We start from the raw sequence: 20,780 nt of genomic DNA on the forward strand, positions 1-20,780 counted from the left end.
GACTAGAACTGGAGCAAACTAAATGACGAGAATTCCGATTTCTAAGATACTCCGTTCTACACCAGTTGCTCCTAAAAATCAGGAGCAAATCATGTGGAAACTTGGGGCCTATATCTTACTGAGTACCACCTCCTTAGTAATTGTGATTGTGTTAAGTTCCTCCCCTTGACTATCCACTGTTGAGATATTGTTTGTGTCTTCTACCGTAAAGACTGATGCAAAATATTTGTTCAGAGTTTCTGCCATCTCCATGTTCCCCATTACTAATTCCCCGGTCCCGTACTCTAAGCGACCAACATTTACTTTGGCCATTTTTTCCTTTTTATATACCTATAGAAACTCATGCCATCTGTTTTTATATCTCATGCTAGTTTACTTTCATAGTCTATCTTCCCTTTCTTAATCACTTTTTAGTCATTCTTTGCTGGCTTTTAAAAGCTTCCCAATCTTCTGTCCTCCCACTACTTTTGGCCACTTTGTATGCCCTTGCTTTTAATTGGATACCGTCCTTTATTTCTTTAGTTAGCCATGGATGGCTATCTTTTCTTTTACACCCTTTTCTCCTCACTGGAATATATTTTTCTTGAGAGTTGTGAAATATCTCCTTAAATGTACACCACTGTTCATCAACCGTCCTACATTTTAATCTATTTTCCCAGTCCACTTTAGCCAACTCTGCTCTCATACCTTCATAGTCTCCTTTATTTAAGATCCAACTTTCTCACCCTCCATCTGAATTTGAAATTCAACCATGCTAGGGGATCCTTTACTAGGAGTTTGTTTATTAATCCTGTCTCATTACACAGGACCAGATCCAAGATAGCCTGCCCCCTGGTTGGTTCCATTACATACTGCTCAAGGAACCCGTCCCTTATGCACTCTATGAACTCTTCCTCAAGGCTACCCTGACTAATTTGATTTGTCCAATGAATATGGAGGTTAAACTCACCCATGATTATTGCTGTTCCCTTTTTACAAGGCTCCACTATTTCCTGGTTTAAACTCCGACCAACAGATTTGCTATTGTTAGGGGGCCTATAGACTATGCCCACCAGTGACTTTTTCCCCTTATTGTTCCTTATCTCCACCCAAACTGTTTCAACATCCTGATCATTTGCATCAATATCGTTTCTCACTATTGCAGTGATTCCATCTTTTATCAATCGAGCTTTCCCACCTCCTTTTGCTTTCTGTCTGTCCTTCCGGATTGTCAAATACCCCTGAATATTTAATTCCCAGTTCTGGTCACCTTGCAACCACGACTCTGAAATGACTATCAGATCATACCCATTTGTGTCTATTTGTGCCGTCAACTCATCTATTTTATTACGAATGCTACGTGCAGTTAGACAAAGTGCCTTTACCTTTTGGCTAAGATCATGCGTAACTGACCTGACAGGGGAGTAACCATGACCCCAAAGTGGTTCTCCCCGGATCAGGAAGGTGGTTCTCCTATGCTTTTTGGAAATAGGAGGTGGGTGGGGTGGATTGACCCATCCACCTCCACGGAGGTGTGTGGGGGGCCTGACCCACCCACCTCCATGGCACGAACCTGGTATTGCAGTACTTCCAGGAATGGTGCAGTGGCTCTAGGCCTTTTGGCTAAGAGCATTGGCGCAGAGTGATCCTTGGCGTGTGCAAGGTGACCTCTGGCGTTTGTGATTTGACAAAGAATTGGAAAGATTGGCAACGAATAAAAAAAAAAAGTGCCTTTAAATTTGTTTTTTTACCCTTTTTTCCTGCTTGCTTCCTCTTTCAATCAATCAAAAGCAAAAGTGGGCATGTGACCTGGTTACCAAAATTAGCATATTATAATGAGGGGGTGGGCACTGTCCACCACCAGCATAGCCTCCCTTTATCTGTCGGCTTTCTTTGCTGAAAAATGCAGTGCACTGTGAGTTGTTTATTGGGTCAGCATCCCAGACTCTGAGTGAAATCAGGGTTATTATCTACAATGTTTCTTTTATTTTAAGGAATACCACTAGCCCAAGACTGGGAAGCCTCAGCACTCTACGCTCTCCAAGTCACACATCATGGGTGAGAAAGGGGCAGATATGATCTGTGAAGAAGGAGTGACTGTAACTGTATGGAGGTAAAGTTTGGTCTGAAACTTGCTTACTCACCTTGTGATTCTGACCTCATGAGACCATTGATAAAATGGATGACTTTCAAGAACATGAACCAGTGAGGAAGTCACCAGACTCACTTCATGAGATGTTGGAAGCTGATCCATCCAGAGTTGCAGATTCTACCACTCAGTTGGGTGGTACAAAAACTCTCTGCCCTGTTGACCTATATTTAGCAGCAGGCAATATCAGAGGCATTGACAGGGAGACATTGGACTCAAGTACTGTTAGAACTTTGCTCAGGAATGCTTCCACTGATGGTGTTGAAATGTTAAGGTTTAAGACAACAAGGCAAACAGTGGTGTGCATACAGAAAGACAGGACGACCCAGATGGCTTACAAGTTGCTGCCATTCCATTGTTGGCACCTGATCACTAAAATGTAGTCGTCAGGAACAAAACAAATCACAAAAGGCTAATGGATTGTTAGCCTTTACAGCTAGAGGATGAGAATATAAAGAGGAGGAACTTTTGCTACAGCTATACAAAGCCCTGGTTAAATCACATCTGGAGTACTGTGTACAATTCTGGACACCACACCTTAGAAATTATATATTGGCCTTGGAAGGAGTGCAGAGCAGATTCACCAGAATACAACCAGAGCTCTCAGGCTTAGGTTATGAGGGAAGATGACATAAACTAGGCTTGTATTCCCTTGAATATAGAAAGTTGAGGGGCGATTTGATTGAGGTTTATAGGATTTTGAAAGGAATTGATAGGGTAGATAAAGAGAAACTTTTCTGCTCGTGGGGGAGTCGAGGGCATTCAGGAGTGAAGTGAGCAAAACACTTCTTCACGCAAAGGGTGGTAGAAGCATGGAACTCGCTCCCACAAAAAGCAATAGATGTTAGCTCAATTAATAATTCGAAATCTGAGATCGATAGATTTTTGCTTGACAAGGGTATGAAAGGAGATTTTCGGTTAATTTGCAACCCATTTAGCATCTCGCCGGGGCGCAAAAATGTTTTTTTTGGGCGTCAAACAAGGCACACCAGATTTTGTGCCCGGGCAGAACTTTCGGCAAAGGTTTTGTGGCGGCGCCAAGACTTACCGCCCCGCCACTGTCTTGATCGTTGGGATGACATAAATCGTCGTGCGTCGCTGTGCCAGCGCCCCGGGCGGAACTTTCGAGTGTTTAGCATGAGTTAGCGTCCACCTGAGAACCCGCCCAGAAAAAACAGACGGACCCCGGGCGCACCAGGCGCTAACGGCGCCATGTTGAAAGCGAAGGAGAAAGTCGCAATTGTGAGTGAATAAGACGGTCGGGAGAAGAACGCTGCATTACTGCATACTTTTGATAGTGAAGTTTATGTGAGTTTCTAGTTTGTTTTATAAAGGACATTTAAGGACTTTTTAAAAGATTGGGGCCATGCTAGGTCGGGAGTCAGTAATCCTGGCTGCTAACTATATATGGCTTCAAGCTGGAAGGCGGCTTATTGTTGATCATTTGTAACGTAATCAAAGAGGTTGCAGACATATGGGGAGGAGGCCTTACCCTCCACAAGTTTACAGGGAACATCGCTCAGACCTCCAGCTCTCTGAGGCGCAGTGTGTTAGAAGGCTGTGCTTCTGAAAAGTGCTGACAGAGATATGCCAGCTCATACAGGCAGACCTACACCCTACCAGCGGCAACAGGACTGCACTGCCCGTCGAGGTGAAAGTGACTGTGGCACTTGCCTTCTGTGCCTCTGGCTCCTTCCAGGCATCAGCAGAGGACATATGCTCCATCTCGCAGCAAGTTACACATTGCTCATTGCTGCATTCGCCAGGTGACTAATGCACTGTATGCACACAGGATGGACTTCATAAACTTCCCAATGACCACAAAAACAATGAGAGACTATAGGTTTTGGACAATTTGCTGGCTTCCCCAAGGTTCAGGGTACCTTTAACTGTACGCACATCGCCCTGCGAGTGCCTTTAGAGAATCTAGAGGTTTTCAGAAACTGAAATGGATTCCACTCCCTGAATGTACAGATCGTCTGCGACCATACGCAGCACATCACGGAAATCAATGCCCAATATCCAGGAGGCATCCATGATGTTTTCATCTTGCGTGAGAGCAGTGTCTCACTCATGTTCCAGCGTCAAACGCAAGGCCAGAGCTGGATGCTGGGGGACAAAGGTTACGGCCTTGCCACCTGGCTCATGACCCACCTCCGGAACCCTCAGACAGAAGCCGAGCATTGCTATAGTGAGAGCCATGCAGCCACACGCAACATTGTCGAACAGACAATTGGATTCCGATGCCTGGACCACTCAGCAGGCCTCTGAGTTCATTGTGGTGTGCTGCATGCTACACAACTTAGCCATCATGAGGGGACAGGAATTGCCAATGGGGATTGCAAGACCACCTCAGGAGAAAGAGGAGGAGGAGGAAGAGGAGCCTGGTGAGGAACCCATGCCACCACCACCACAACCACAACCACAGGGGAGGCATCCTGGGTAGTTTTCCGCTGCAAAAGCCTTATGTCGGCAGCTCATAATTCAACGCTTTGCTTGAAGAGTGAACGGCAGGTTTGAGTGTTGCCTGGCCACTCTATCCCACCATGTTGACTATTTCCCCCTCTTATTCTGCAAATGAGACAATACACAGGAATGGTTTAGGTGAAGAAACAAATGTATTGAACATTGTAAACTTCGTAACCTTCATTGTGATACTTAAATAAAAGAAAAGAAAATAATGAGCTGCATCCAGCAGGTCATAATTCAAAAGTGTGTCACCATCCTCCGCCTGCTCCACGATGACATGCAAGTCGTGATCCTGACCAACGGATCCACCACAGGCCCAATCCACGTCCGTACCGGCGTCAAGCAGGGCTGCGTCGTCGCACCAACGCTCTTCTCGATCTTCCTTGCTGCAATGCTTCATCTCACCCTTAGCAAGCTCCCCGCTGAAGTGGAGCTTAATTATAGAAGCAATGGGAATCTGTTCAACCACCACCACCTCCAGGACAGACCCAAGGTCGTCTCATCCCCTGTCATTAAATTACAGTACACAGACGACGCTTGCATCTGCGCCCACTCCTCTGCTATTTCTCCAAGTTCTCTTGAACATGACAGGCAGCGGTCTCGGGCCACCCTGAAGATATAACTCCTGCCATCTCCGTTCCACAGCCCCCCACTAAAGCTTCATTAGCCTCGTGGCTGAATCGCCTGACACCTTGTCTTCCCTCGTCCTCCTCCATCATCGAATTCAAAATGTGAAATGGCTGATTCAGCCCCGGTTGTACTGCACATGCGTGCGTAGGATGTGGCCGCGCCCCGCATTAGTGTTTGCGACAGGAAACCAGAAGACAGAAGCACGGGGGGGGGGGTGGGGGGGAAAGCGCATGCGCAAAACGGCAGATTACGTCAACGCGGGAACTTTAGGCTCCGGCGCACAGAGTCTGTGGTGTAACGCCGGAGTTAACGCTAATGCTCCTCGTGAACTTTCATTCTGGCGCTACTGTTATCCCGCCGCTAGATTTTTCGCTGCGCTGCATATTGTGCCCGGAAAGACTCGAAAACGCCAAAAAAATGAAAATCTAGCCCAAGGAGTCAAGATAGGTAGGTGGATGGAGTTAAGATACAGATCAGCCATGATCTCACTGAATCGTGGAACAGGCTCGAGGGGCTGAATGGCCTACTCCTGTTCCTATAAATGTTTCTAAGTGACAAGTTGCTATTCCTGGCAAGTGTAGGCAGGATCATCTGAGTTTTCAACACAAAGGTAATCGGACAACAGAATTGCAAGCAGAATCTCAGGAGACCTCAGCAATTTTCCACACCTACTTCTTCCAAAAGTTACCATTTAGCAGCAGTACACGAGAAAAACCATGATTCATTTGTACGTGAATCACAAGGAGTCAGCACAGCAGCACGTCACAGCGACATATTATGCACAGGGACTTTTGTGTTTTTAAAAGCAAATGATCAGCACTGTAAAAATATCAATCATTATTTTGTCATTTTGAACAAAAATATAGTTAGGTGCATTACAAAGCAAAAGAAAAAAAATCATTTAGCCTCGCGGAATAAAACAAATTAATTCAACGATGTTTACATAAGTTCTGCATTCATGTTTCTGTTTGTAGAAAACTTGATGTGCGGGTCTCGAGGATAGGCAATTGTTAATCGGTGATCTTTGCACCTGTGCCACTTCGGGCATTCACTTCCCTCTGATCCTCCTGTCACTTGAGCTTCTCTCTGTCAAACACACGGATGCTTCTTTCAGTGGCAATATTGCGCAACACGCAGCATGGAAACTTAGGGCCCAAGTTTCGGCCTCAGTTGCTCCTGATTTTTTGGAGCAACTGGTGTAGAACGGAATATCTTAGAAATCGGAATTCTCGGCATTTAGTTTGCTCCAGTTCTAGTCAGTTAGAACAGTTTCACTTTGGAACAGAATTTTTTTTCAAAAGGGGGCGTGTCCGGCCACTTACGCCTGTTTTCAAAGTTTTGGCAGTGAAAACTTACTCCAAACTAACTTAGAATGGAGTAAGTGAAGATTTTTGTACGCTCGAAAAAACCTTGTCTACACTTTAGAAAATCAGGCGTAGGTTACAAATCAGGCGTAGGGAATGGGGGGGGGGGGTTTAAAAGGAAGTTTACAAACATTAAACACTTCAATTTTACAAAAAGAGTCATCATCAATCATAAATGATAAATACATCAATAAATCAACCAATAAATCAATCAAAAAAAATTAATAAAAAATAATTTTTTTAAAAAATCAATAAATTAAACATTTTCTACTTACTGACTGCAGCACCGAGAGTCCTCCAACAGCGTGCTGGGACAGCCCCATCCCCCCGTGTGTCTCTGTTAGTGTCTCTATCCCTCTGTCTGCCTGTGTGTGTCTCTCTCACTCTGTCTGTCAGTGTCTGTGTTTCTGACAGCAAGGGGTGGAGGGGAGGGGGAGGATGGGGTGGAGGGGAGGGGGAGGATGGGGTGGAGGGATGGAGGGGAGGGGTTGGTGGAGTGGGGGAGAGGGGGTGTAGTGGGGGAGAGGGGGTGGGGGGAGGGGGGTGACAAGGGAGGGAGGGGAGGGGGGGTGAGAAGGGAGGGAGGGGAGGGGGATGAGAAGGAGGGAGGGGAGGGGGGGGTGAGAAAGGAGGGAGGGGAGGGGGGGAGGAGAGGTAGGAGGAGGAAGGGGAGGGGGGGAGAGAAGGGAGGGAGGGGAAGGGAGGGGGGAGAGAAGGGAGGGAGGGGAAGGGGGGAGAGAAGGGGGGAAGAGAGAGAGAGAGGGAGAGAAGGGAGAGAGAGAGAGAGAGAAAGAAAGGAGAGGGAGGCTGAACGGGCCGGGCCCGGCCGGGCCCAAGACTTTGAGCTTAGACTTACCGGATTGACAGGTAGGTGGCGTCGGGTCCGGGGTCCGGGGGGGTCGGGAGCGTGAATCGGGGTGGAGGCGAGGGGGGGTCGGTCGGTCAGGGGGGGAGATCGGTCGGGAGCAGAGGTCGGTCGGGGGGGGAGATCGGTCGGGAGCGGGGGAAGCGGAGGTCGGGTCGGGGGCGGGGGGGCGGTCCGGGGGCAGGGTGCGGGAAGCGGGAGTCGAGTCGGGTCGGGAGGAAGCAGGAGCTGGGCGTGGGAGGCAGCCTTATGCACACAGCCCCAGTGAGGCCATTCGGCCAGGGCTAGGAGCTGCATGCTTCGGGCCCCTCCCACACAGTTTTGGGCGCCTGGAGCTACTGCACATGCGCGCCCACTGTAGCATGCATGTGCAGAGGTTCCGGCACTGTTTTCAGCGCAGGGACCTGGCTCCGCCCCCCACAGCTCATGCTGCGCTGCGCCAGGCTGCAAATGACCTGCAGGGAGCCGGAGAATCTGGAAGCTTTTTTAGGCGCACTTTGTGGCGCGAAAAACGGGCGTGCAGGTCGGGGCTGCGCCGTTCTAGGCGCGGCCCGAAACTTGGGCCCATAGAAACATAGAAACATAGAAAATAGGAGCAGTAGTTGGCCATTCGTCCCTTCGAGCTGCACTGCCATTCAATATGAACATGGCTGATCATGCATCAGACATTCTGCCAACTTGCCTGAGCTCAGACTGCAAGGCACCACCAAAGTGGTCCACTGATTAGAAACACTGATTTAAGTACCCAAAGGTTTGATGGGCTAGATTTTCAGTTTTCGGCAAAAACAGTAGTTTTACGCCAAAATTACTGTTTTCGCTGCGCTACTGTTTTTAGGCCTAACTTTTGGCCTTTACGACTGCGCTGCATTGGTAAAGTCGGCATTGCACAATGATTCGCGGCGCAAACCGCGACCTTCGGCAACTTTAGTTCGAGGCTGGTAGGTCTGCGTGAGAGGTCTTGGGAGGGGGGAGGAAAAAAATTGCAAAAAAAATTGCAAAAAATATTCACAAAATGCTTACCTCCTGAAAAATAATTTAAAAATAAATCTTTTACTTAACATTTTTGCAGGTCTTCATTCTTACCGCTGCTGGCAGGGCTGCACTGTCAGGTTTGATCTGCCGGTATTCTGGGCGTGTTGTCAGGGTTGGGAGAGTGCCGAAAGCACAATGCAAATGCAATCTCATCATTGCACGTCGGCCCCCATTGGCAGCAACGGATCAATGAAAGGGTGAATCACTGTTTGTTGTCTGTTGATTTGCTTTGACCGGATTGGCTTCAGTTTGGACCAATGAAAGAGCAAATCACGGTTTGTGACAATAGTTTGGCTTTGACTGAATTGGCTTCAGTTTGGACCAATAAAAGGACAGAGTGGGGGGCGATTGCTGGCCAATGGGGTGGCTGTGTTTGCGCGGGAGGTGTGATGGCCGTTTTGTCTGCGTGAGTGGAGCCCGGGGACAGGTAACACTTCTCATTGGCGATGTGAAAACACAAATCTGATTGGTCGATGCGGGTTCGCCCCAAGGGCCGCCCATCACTGGCCAACCCATTTCCCGCAGGGGGCGGCAGGGAATAAATATAAAACACGACAAAAATAACGTAGAAATTAGCGAAGCGATGCCGCAAACCCACTACCACCTTGAAGGACTGAACCACAACATCGGCCATCAAATACAAGTCTTGGCCGAGATCCTGGGAAGCGGCAGACCAGCCCACTCCCTGTGGCTGGAACCGAGTGGATGAGTCCACGGACCTTGAGCCTGAGGACATTATTGAGATCTGGGAAAGGTCCCACGCCGCCCCACCTCCAATTAAATGTTGGGAATACAGAAGCCATTGTTTTCGGTCCCTGCCTCAAACTCTGTTCCCTAGCTATTGACTCCATCCCTCTCCCTAAATTCTGTCTAAGGCTGAACCACAATGTTCGCAACCTTGGTGTCATATTTGACCCTGAAATAAGCTTCTCACCACATATCTGCGGCATAACTAAGACCGCCAATTTCCACCTCCATAACATCGCCTGTCTCTGCCCCTGCCTCAGCTCATCCGCTGCTGAAACCCTAACTCACACCAAGTCCCGTTCACCCATCACCTCTGTGCTCGCTGACCTACATTGGTTCCCAGTTAAGCAGCACCTCGATTTCAAAATTCTCATCCTTGTTTTCTAATCCCTCCATGCTTTCGCCCCTCCCTACCTCTGTAATCACCTCCAGCCCCACAACCGCTCCAAGATATCTGCGCTCCTCTAATTCTGCCCTCTTGAGCATCCCTGATTATAATCGCTCCACCATTGGTGGCTGTGCCTTCTGTTACCTAGGCCCTAAGCTCTGGAACTCCCTGCCTAAACCTCTCCACCTCTGTACCTCTCTTTCCTCCTTTAAGATGCTCCTTAAAACCTACCTCCTTGACCAAGCGCTAATTTCTCTTCTGTGGCTTGGGGCTAGATTTTCCTTAAAGGCCCTCAATGTCCAATTGCCCACTGAGAAGAACCGCTAACGTTCGGTGAGAAAAGCTGGTGAGAATTTCTATTTTTATGTTTAAAGTTATTAAAACTAATCGCCCAGCGAGAAAATGGGTGTTACACACTCATTGTTGGCGATTTTCTCGGCGGTTAAGTGGAAAGTTAGTAACATGGGCGGTCGTTACCGGAATGGACGGTAAGTACGAAAATTTAGTCTGAGGCTGCGGTTGGGCCTAGGGAGGGGGGGAAACTTTTTTTTAAATTTCAATTAAAAAAACGTACAAAGCATTCCCAAGACAGTTTTAACCCTAATCGCCATTTAAAAATATTTTTAAAAAATAAATAAAGAACCTCTAACTTACCTTTCTTTGCAGGGTATTCTTCTACCACCCTTTATAAGCAGCTTCTACAGGGCAGTTCTCTCGGCGATCTGGACGTCGGCAGTTGAGGCCAAACTTACGTCCTGGCGGTTGTTCTCGATGCTGCACGTGGACGGTTTTGTCCCGGTGGGCGTCTTCAGATGAGGGCGATAACATTGAAAAATTTAAGTGGAAACTTTTGCCGGGCGGAAAATCAGCTGTACCGCCGAGAAAATCAGCGACAATGAAGCCGAAAATCTAGCCCTTAGAGTCAACGCTTCTGTCTTATAATACTCCTGTGAAGCACCTTCGGATGTTTTACTACGTTAAAGGCACTATATAAATACAAGTTGTTGTAATTGTGGTGTTTGAGTACAGTCACTGCCTCACAAGGTTGCAATTCAGCTCCTTCCTGGACCAGGCCACCACGTCAAGTCTCAGGCAGCTTCTGATGAAGAGCCGGTTGGGGTGAGCAGGTCTCTCGGCCAATAACATGGTCCCATCGGGAACAGCTTTAGAGGTTGAGCTATGGGGCGGATTACGGTCCTGAGGGAGAAACAAATAGACGGTGGATCGACCACTCAACGGTGGGAATAGACCGCCGGTTGGCCAGCATCCAGGCAAGGAAAGCACGGTTCATCATTTGATGTGTGACCTTTTTCAGAACTCAATAACATTCCCAGGGAGTTCCCAAGCAGCGAGTGGGGAATCCATTCTTTACATTGAAATTCATAGAAGTTACAACATGGAAACAGGCCATTCAGCCCAACCAGCCGCTGCCAGCATTTACCCTTCACTGAGAAAACACTGTGCTTCCCGTCCACTGGTTCCCAAATCGCAAGGTCATTCACAGAAGTATAATCAAAACAATGGACACTAAGCTAAAGAAGGTGATCTTGGGATTTGTGATGAAAAATTTAGTCAAAGAGGAATTTCATGGAGGGTCATAAAGGAGGGAGGGAAATAAATGACTTGGGCAGTGATGGCAAGAAAGAGATTTTCTGAGTAGGCCATATCGACAGTGGGTACAAAAAACTGAAGTTCCTGAAGGGTATTATTGTATTATTTATAAACAGTGTCTGAAAAAGAAAGACATGCATTTATATAGCACCTTTCATGACCACCGGATGTCCCAAAGTACTTTACAGCCAATAAAGTACTTTTTTGGAGTGTGGGTACTGTTGTAATGTGGGAAACGCAGCAGCCAATTTGTGCACAGCAAGCTCCCACAAACAGCAATGTGATATTGTGTTTTTTTTTTGTTATGTTGATTGACCAGGACACCGGGGATAACTCCCCTGCTCTACTTCGAAAAAGTGCTATGGGATATTTTACGTCCAGCTGAAAGAGCAGACAGGGCCTCACATTAACATCTCATTCGAAAGACAGCACCTCCAACAGTGCAGCACTCCCTCAGCACTGCAGTGTCAGCCTAGATTTTATATGCTCAAGTCCCTAGAATGGGACTTGAACCTACAACCTTCTGACTCAGAGGCGCATGTGTTACCCACTGAGCCACAGCTGACACTATTTGTTTCAATAATGTGACATCACATCTGTAGTAATTATATGCACATTTGTTTTGCATTTGTAATGTATTTTTAAAGCTGTTAAAATACAGGCTGCTAAAAAATGTTGCCTCACTACGCTGTGCAGCCTACATTTTCCGTCCTGTGCTCCCAGCCTGTGTCCCCGGATTCGGTTAAGAAAACATGGTCATCCTACTGTTGAATAGCTGGAGAAACATTAATTCCTTGAAGATCTGTGTGTGGCAGGAATTCTCCTCAGAACACAGCTATTAATTTGCATAGTTTCTTAAGGAGAAATTAGATAAGTACAAAAGGGAGAAAGGAGTAGAAGGTTATGGTGATAGGGTTGGATGAAGTAGGTTGGGATGAGGCTCGTATGGAGCACAAACACTGGCACAGAGCAGTTGGGCTGAATGATCTGTTTCTGCGCTGTCATTTCTACGTAATGTAATTCTCGGAATGTTCAGGCAGCAATAACCTTTGCTGTGCATAAAACTATCTAAAAGTGCATGAATAACTAACATGAGTGCACTCAATTGTGCCTTGTCACATGACTGGAATAATTGGGTCTGTCACTCTAGGTGGTGCTATATGCCGCTGTTTAACTTGATGTATGTTGACAAGTGATGAAAGAGGACATTAGTTACCTCTGTGATCCAAATCAAATCTTTAAAAGCAGATGCGTAATATGGTAATATGAATGCAGCAAGCAAAACATGAAATTAAGTTATTATTACAGGAGACATTTATGTGCATTTAAACGGAGTAGAGGAGCAAAATCAAACCACATGTCATGTGCAGGGAAACAATAAGATAAAGAACCAGGTATTAGTTTGAACAAAACAATCAAGGCAACAAACAATCAAAGGGCTTTGATAGGGTAGACAGAGAAAAACTATTTCCTCTGGTGGGGAATCCAGAACTTTGAGGCATAACAGCATTAGATCCAGACACTTCAAGGGTGATGTCAGGAAGCATTTCTTCACACAAATGTTAGTGGAAATCTGGAACTCTCTCCCCCAAAAAGATCTTGGGGCTTGCTCAATTTAAAATTTTGAAAATTGAGATTGATAACTTTTTGTTAGGCAATGCTATTAAATGTTATGGGACCATGGCAGGTAGATGGAGTTGAGATCAGACAGGATCTAATTGAATGGTGGAACAGGCAGCATAGTGGTTATGTTACTGGACAAGTAATCCAGAGACCTAAACTAATGATATGAGTTCAAATCCTACCATGGCAGGTGGGAATTTAAATTCAGTTAATTATATTTAAGTTAATAATTTTTTTTTAAATAGCTAGTTTCAGTAATGGTGACCATGAAACTGCCAGATTGTCGTAAAAATCCATCTGGTTCGCTAATGTCCTTTAGGGAAGGAAATGTGCTGTCCTCACTTGGTCTAGCGTATATGTGACTCCAGACAAACAGCGATGTGGTTGACTCTTAACTGCAAGCCACTCAGGTTGTGCTAAATGGCCACAAAGAACAGCAGTTCAAGATGATGGCTCACTACCACCAAGAGCAATTAGGGATGGACAATAAATGCTGGCCTTGCCAGCGACGCCCACATCCCATTAACAATTATATTTTTTTAAAAGGCTCGAGAGGCTGAATGGCCTACTTCTGGTCCTACATTCCTAATAAAGGTACAACGTCCTGAATCCGGAATTCCAAAAACCGGAATTGTCCGAAAACCAGACAATTTTGAGGCGGACAAGATGGTGACATCAGGCGGCGAGGGACGAGGAAACCAGTAAAAAAACACAGTGCTGGGGGGCAGTGCGCGGTGAGAATCGGCGGGCAGCGAGGAGCGGAGGATCAGCAGGCGGCAAGGAGCAGCAACAGTGAGGTCCGAAATCCGGCAAAATCCGAAAACCGGCATGGATTCGGTCCCGAGGTTGTCGGATTACAGACATTGTACATGTAGCATCAATACTAACTAAAAGAGATAAAAATGCACAATGCTTAGAATGTAGGAAGAAAATGGGGGAATTAGAAGCTATTATGTTACAGGAAAGATTTAATACCACTAAGAAAATCTTGGCTATAAAAAGGACAGGAGTGAAAAATAAACATATTATGTTATGATTTTTAGGAGGGACAGAATAGGTAAAAAGGAGGAGGAGTGGCGTTATTAGTGAAGGAAGAAATACATGCCACAGTGTAAGGTTCGAAAATCCACGGCCGCATTTTCTTTTGGAACACCCTAAGGACAAGAAAACTAATATGGGATCGTCCTATACATTTTAAATTAACATTTTTGGCCAAGTAAAATCCTCAGACCAGGTAGGCTGGGAAATGTGTGGGTGGGTACAGACATTGTGGAGTCTGGCTCACAAGCGAGACAGACACACTGGCCAATGGGGGAAAAGTGCATTCTGGCAAGCCAATCAGGGGTCGAGTCGGGCCTGAAGCGGGGAAATCCTCAACCAATGGGGACTACCCAGCCCAGTTCGAACATATGACTCACCCCTAATCAAATTATGAATGTGGACCATCATCTACCTAATTAATATGGACAGTGGACAATAGTCCTGAGATCACTGCGGTGATGGCCCATCAAAGGGGAGGCCCAAACCGATTGACTCCCAGGACTGTTACAATGGACCAGCAGACTTTGAGGCACCAATGTGCACTGAAACAATACCCCTGTCCTCACACCTACCTGTACCTGTGTTATCTTCTGATTAAATATTCAAAGCTATCTTCCCGCCCAAACTTACACAATGGACCACCAACTGAGTTTGGACGCGAAAAGGCCAGAACTAAATTGGATACAAATATAGGACCTACGGAACCACTGGGAGGAGAAAAGCAGCTGGAGCAGTCGGAGAAGGAGTCGAGGAGCAGTAGCAGTCACAGACAGACAGAAACCGAGAGAGAACGGAGACGGACTGTTACTGGCTGGGAAACCTACCATCGAACGGGCCCTGGACTCGACTTTGTGCAGAATATACAACCCAACTACCGAGAGGTGCAACATCGTCTCAAGAAGCTGAGCTGCACACCGAACAACGCTCCGAGGCCAACCAGCTGAAGAACCAGAGACCGAAGTAACTGGGAAAGGCAACATTCACTCCAGCTACCCCGTAAACCAACCATCCTAAGGCTAAAAAAAAATAACTGTCAAAAGGGATCGTAAGTATTATCCTGGGGTTTCTTTTCCCAACTGTCAGCCTAGGTCAGTCAGGCAAAAAGGAGGGTGGGGGTGGTGTTGGAACTGTCTTGTAAAGATAAAATTGTGTAAGGTTTTCGTTGTGTCCGTTTCTTCCCATAGATCTTCATAGCTTATAAGTTTGTATCAGATATGTGTTTTGATGAAGTTTGACCTTGTTGGAAACTTACCGTGGTTAATAAATTGGACTTACCCGTTTTTTTCGTTCCAAGGACCATTTGTCTCTGAGTGTTTTGTTTTCCCTTGTGGAAGCTCATAATCCACCAAAATTCTGAGGTTAGAACTAGATAGGAGTGCTAGGGTGCTTCGAAACCACCAGTTTAGTGGTCAGCGAGCCATAAGCTGCTGGACCGTCCCCTCGAAGGGACAGAGAGGCCCAATACACCAACAGCCACCAAAGACCCCCGTAATTGGGCAGAGCAAAAACCCCCCTACAGCAGAGAGGACTGATTATTGTTCTCGGATATTTTAATTACCCACTCATTGGGACAGGGAGGGAGAGAACGGAATTGTTAAAAGCATCTGCAGGACTCCATCCTCAAGCCGAATGCTGATGAATGACAAAATAGATCAGGTAGATGAGTTAAATGTGGGTGAGCACCTTGAGAGTTGTGACCCTAAGATCCAAATAGAAAGGAACAAAGTTAGTATAAAAACAAGGGCATCAGATTGGAATAGGGCAGATTTTAGAAAGGTGAGGAGGGAGCTAGCTGAGGCGAGGTGGTATGAGAAATGGGACATTTACAAAAAAAAGGAAGTGCAAAGTTGCAGAAAAAATAACTACCATTAACACAAAGGAAGCAACTTCAAGTTTTAGAATTCCGTGTGCAAATAAAGAGATTAGAGCCAAAGTAACATTGAAGAAGGCATCATAGGCGACCTGTAGATATGATAAAAATAAGAGAAACTATAAGAAAATAAAGGAAAAGGTTAAGAAAGGGATAAAGAAAGCATTGCAGGAGTATGAGGAGAGAATCTCAAAGAAATATTAGAAAGATCAATCATGTATTCTACAAATGTATTAGTAAAAGAAGAGAATTGTTAAATATCCCCTGAGAGCAGAGGACAGTGAGCTAGTGGAGGATTAATGGAATTTAGCAGGGATATTTAACAAGTACTTCACTTCAGTTGATACAAAAGAGAAGGATATTCAGGAGGAGGTAAATCCTGAATTGGTTAAAAGGAAGCTGAGATATATTATAAGGACATGAGAACATAAGAAATAGGAGCAGGAGTAGGCCATTCGGCCATTCAAGCTTGCTCCCCCATTCAATAAGATCATGGCTGATCTTCTATCCCAACTCCACCTTCTCGCACTATCCCCATATCCCTTGGTTCTCTTAGTATCCAAAAATCTAGCGATCTTTGTCTTGAATTTGCTCAATGACTGAGCATCCACATCCCTCTGGAGTAGAGAATTCCAAAGATGCACAACCCTTTGAGTGAAGAAATTTCTCCTTATTTCAGTCCTAAATGGCCGACCCCTTATTCTAGACACCCCAAGCCAGGAGAAACATCCTCCCAGCATCTACTCTGTTAAGCCCCTTACAAATTTTATACGTTTCAATTAGATCATCTCTCGTTCTTCTAAACTGTAGAGAATATAGGCCTAGTTTACTCAATCTCTGCTCATAGGACAAAGCCCCATTCCAGGAATCAGTCTAGTGAACCTTTGTTGCATTCCCTCCATGGCAAGTATATCCTTCCTTAGGTAAGGAGACCAGAACTGTACACAGTACTCCAGGTGTAGTCTCACCAAGGTCCTATATAATTGCAGTAAGACTTCTTACTCTTATATTTCAATCCCTTTTTAAAGGTCAACATACCATTTGCTTTCCTAATTGCTTGCTGTACCTGCACGTAAACTTTTTGTGATTTATGTACAAGGACACCCAGGTCCCTTTGAATACCAACATTTCTCAGTATCACATCATTTAAAAAGTACTCTGCTTTTCTATTTTTCCTACCAAAGTGGATAACTTCAAACTGTTCCACATTGGGTGTGGGGGGTTGCTAGTGTTGTTGGGGAGGGTTTAAACTAGCTTGGCAGGGGGATGGGAACCTAAGAGCATTGTCAGAGGGGAGAGAAGCCAAGCTGGAAATGGAAGGCAGAAAATTAGTAAGCGAGTTTGGATGGCAGATGAAACAAAGCCTAGAAAATGGACAACAAGGCAGTAAAAGGCACAGAGGACACAGAATTCTTAAATTGCATCCTGGAGAACTTTTTTAGCCAAAAAGAGGGGGGTGACAGTTCTGGATTTAGTGTTAGGGAATGAAGTTGCGCAGGTGGAAGGAGTAGCAGTGGGAGAGCATTTTTGTGGTAGTGTTCATAATTCAGTTAGTTTTAGCATAATTATGGCTAAGGACAAAAAAAAAATAGGAGTACAAGTTCTAAATTGGGGGAAGGACAACTTTACTAGGCTGATAAGTGATTTAGCAAAAGTGGACTGGATACAGTTACTTGAAGGTAAATCAGTGTCAGAACAGTGGAAGGCATTCAAGAGGGAGGTACATGGAGTTCAGGGTAAACATGTTCCCACAAAGAAAAAGGGTAGAACTGCCAAAGGTAGAGCTCCCTGGCTGACAAGGTGCATACAGGATAAGATAAGGCAAAAAAAGAGAAGCCTATATCAGATATCGCAAGCTCAATACTGCAGAAAGCCTCGAAGAATATAGAAAGTGCAAGGGTGAACTTAAGAAGGAAATTAGGAAAGCAAAAGGAGGGGATGAAAAAATACTGACAAGTAGAATCAAAGAAAACCCAAAGATGTTTTATAATTACATAACGAGCAAAAGGAAAGAGTAGGGCCTATTTGGGACCAAAATGGTGATCCATGTGTGGAGGCGGAGGATGTGGGTAAGGTACAAAATTAATACTTGGCTGCTGGCTTCACAATAAAGGGGGACGATGCCGATGTTAAAGTTCAGGAGGAAGATAGCAAAATATTGGATGGGATAAACATTGTAAGAGAGGGAGTTTTAAGGGGTTTAGCATTCCTGAAAGTAGACAAATCGCCACGACCAGATGTAATATATCCAAGGCTACTAAAAGAAGCAAGGCAGGAAATTGTGGAGGCTCTGACCATCATTTTTCAATCTTCCCTGGCTACAGGAGTTGTGCCAGAGGATTGGAGAACTGCTAACATTGTGCCATTGTTTAAAAAGGGAGAAAGGGATAAATCGAGTCATTACAGGCCAGTTAGTTTAACCTCGGTGGTGGGCAAATTACTGGAATCAATTCTGACAGTATAAACCTTCATTTAAAAAGACACAGATTAATCAAGGTCAGTCAACATGGATTTGTTAAGGGAAGGTCCTGTCTGACTAACTTGATTGAGTTCTTTGAGGAGGTAACAAGGAGGGTTGATGAGGGCAGTGCATTTGATGTAGTTTACATGGATTTTAGCAAGGCTTTTAATATGGTCCCACATGGTAGGCTGATCAAAAAAGTAAAAGCAAATTGCATCCAAAATTGGCTCAGTGGCAGGAAGCAAAGGGTAATGGTTGAGCGGAGAATTTGTGACTAGAAGGCTGTTTCCAATGGGGTTCCACAGGGCTCAGTACTCGGTCCCTTACTTGTTGTAGCATATAATAATGATTTAGACTTAAATGTAGGTGCCCTGTTATCACTTCCCTAATAATAGATGCTAGCATAATAAATAAATGATAATAAATAAAAGGAAACTATAAGGGAAGTTAGCTAAGTTAAAGGAGGACAAAGTGCTGGGACCTGAGGGAAATGAGGGAAGAAAAAACAGAGGCACTAGAAATTATATTTCAGGGTTCTATTGAGGAGCGGATGTGTACCGGAGGACTGGAGGGCTGCCAATATAATGGACATTTTCAAAAGGGGAGATGAAGCTAAGCCATGTGATTACAGGCCAGTGAGTTTAATCTTTGTGTTGGGAAAAATTTTTGAATCTTTACTTTTGGAATTAAATTATTAAATATTGAGAGAAAATAATTAGAAACACAACTTGAATTTCAGAAAGAAAGATTGTGCTGGACAAACTTGATAGAGCTCTTTGAGGACATGACAACTATTGTGAATTGGGGGAATTGCAGTGGATGTTGTGGACAGAGACTTTCAGAAAGTCTTCGACAAGGTCAAACTCAGGAGAATATTGGAGAAGATTTAGGAGCGTGGAATTGTGAATGGATATCAAATAGGATTAAAAAGCGATTAGAAGGGAGGAACCAGAGTAGAAGTTAAGGGCAGTTTATCATTTTGGGTAGAAGTGTCCCACAGGGTTTTGTTCTGGGTCTGCATATGTTCACATGTTCACTTTGTACATCAATGATTTGGAAATTGGGCTGGAAGGAGTAGTATCCAATACTAAAATAGGAAACAAAATAAATAATTCCGAGGACCAAAAAAATTACAAGAGGCTGTAAGTGGCAGATGCAATTCAATTTTTTGTACATTTTTATAAACAAAATAAAAGTTATCATTATTTTCTAAATGAAGAAAATCTACGTGATGTGGGACAGCAGAGGGTTTTTGGAATTCACGTTCACATTACATTAAAAGTATCATTTCAAATGGATAAATTCACTTCAACAAATAATGGAATACTGGGTTTGATGGCATGAGGTATAGAATATAAAATCTGAGATGTAATGGTGAATCCATCTTTAATCTTAGTAAGACCAACATTGGAGTAAGGTGTGCAATTTTGGGCTCAATGTTATAGAAAGAATGTTGGGGCAATAGGGAGGATACAACACAGACTACAACAGCAACTACACTTCAAAAAGTACTTAATTGGCTGTAAAATGCTTTGGAACATGAGGTGGTCATGAATGATGCTAAATAAATGCAGTTTTTTTTAGGACGCAGATTAACGGGAATGCAAAAATACCAATACGAAAAATATTTGCAAAATAAAGGCTGTGTTGGTTAGAACAGGGGAAATTTTGGGGTGATTTAATAGAGGTTTTTAAAATTATGAGGAGATGAGAGAGTGTAAATAGGAACAGACTGTTTAAGCAGAGTTCATACAAACATTTAAGAGCAGATTACATAGACAAAAAAGAAAAGAAAGACTTACACTTATATAGCGCCCTTCACGACCATTCGTAACAAAATAGATGAGTTGACAGCACAATAGATACAAATGAGTGTGATCTGATAGCCATTACAGAGATGTGGTTGCAAGGTGACCGAGGCTGGGAACAAAATATTCAGGGGTATTTGACAATTCAGAAGGACAGACAGAAAGGAAAAGGAGTGGGGTAGCTCTGTTAATAAAGGATGAGATCAGTGCGTTAGTGAGAAATGATATTGGCTCAGAAGATCAAGATATTGAATCAGTTTGGGTGGAGATAAGGAATAATAAGGTGAAAATTCACTGCTGGACGTAGTCTATAGGCCCCCTAACAATAGCTACACTGTTGGACGGAGTATAAATCAGGAAATAATGGAGGCTTGTAAAAAAGGAACGGCAATAATCATGGGCAATTTTAATCTTCATATTGACTGGACAAAGCAAATTGGCCAGGGTAGCCTTGAGGAAGAGATCATAAAGTGTGTCCGGGATAGTTTCCTTGAACAGAACGTTGCGGAACCAACCAGGGAGCAGGCTATCTTAGCTCTGGTACTGTGTAATGATCAATGATCAATGCCATGTTCTTATTAAATGGTGGAGCAGGCTCGAGGGGCCAAATGGCCTACTCCTGCTCCTATTTCTTATGTTCTTATGTTCTCATGTTCTCATGTTCTCAAACCTCCTTACAGCCAAAGAAGCATTTTTTGAAGTGTAGTCACTGTTGTAATGTAGAAAATGCAGCAACCAATTTG

The sequence above is a fragment of the Pristiophorus japonicus genome, chromosome 14 (assembly GCF_044704955.1).
Source record: "Pristiophorus japonicus isolate sPriJap1 chromosome 14, sPriJap1.hap1, whole genome shotgun sequence".
NCBI lineage: Eukaryota > Metazoa > Chordata > Chondrichthyes > Pristiophoridae > Pristiophorus > Pristiophorus japonicus.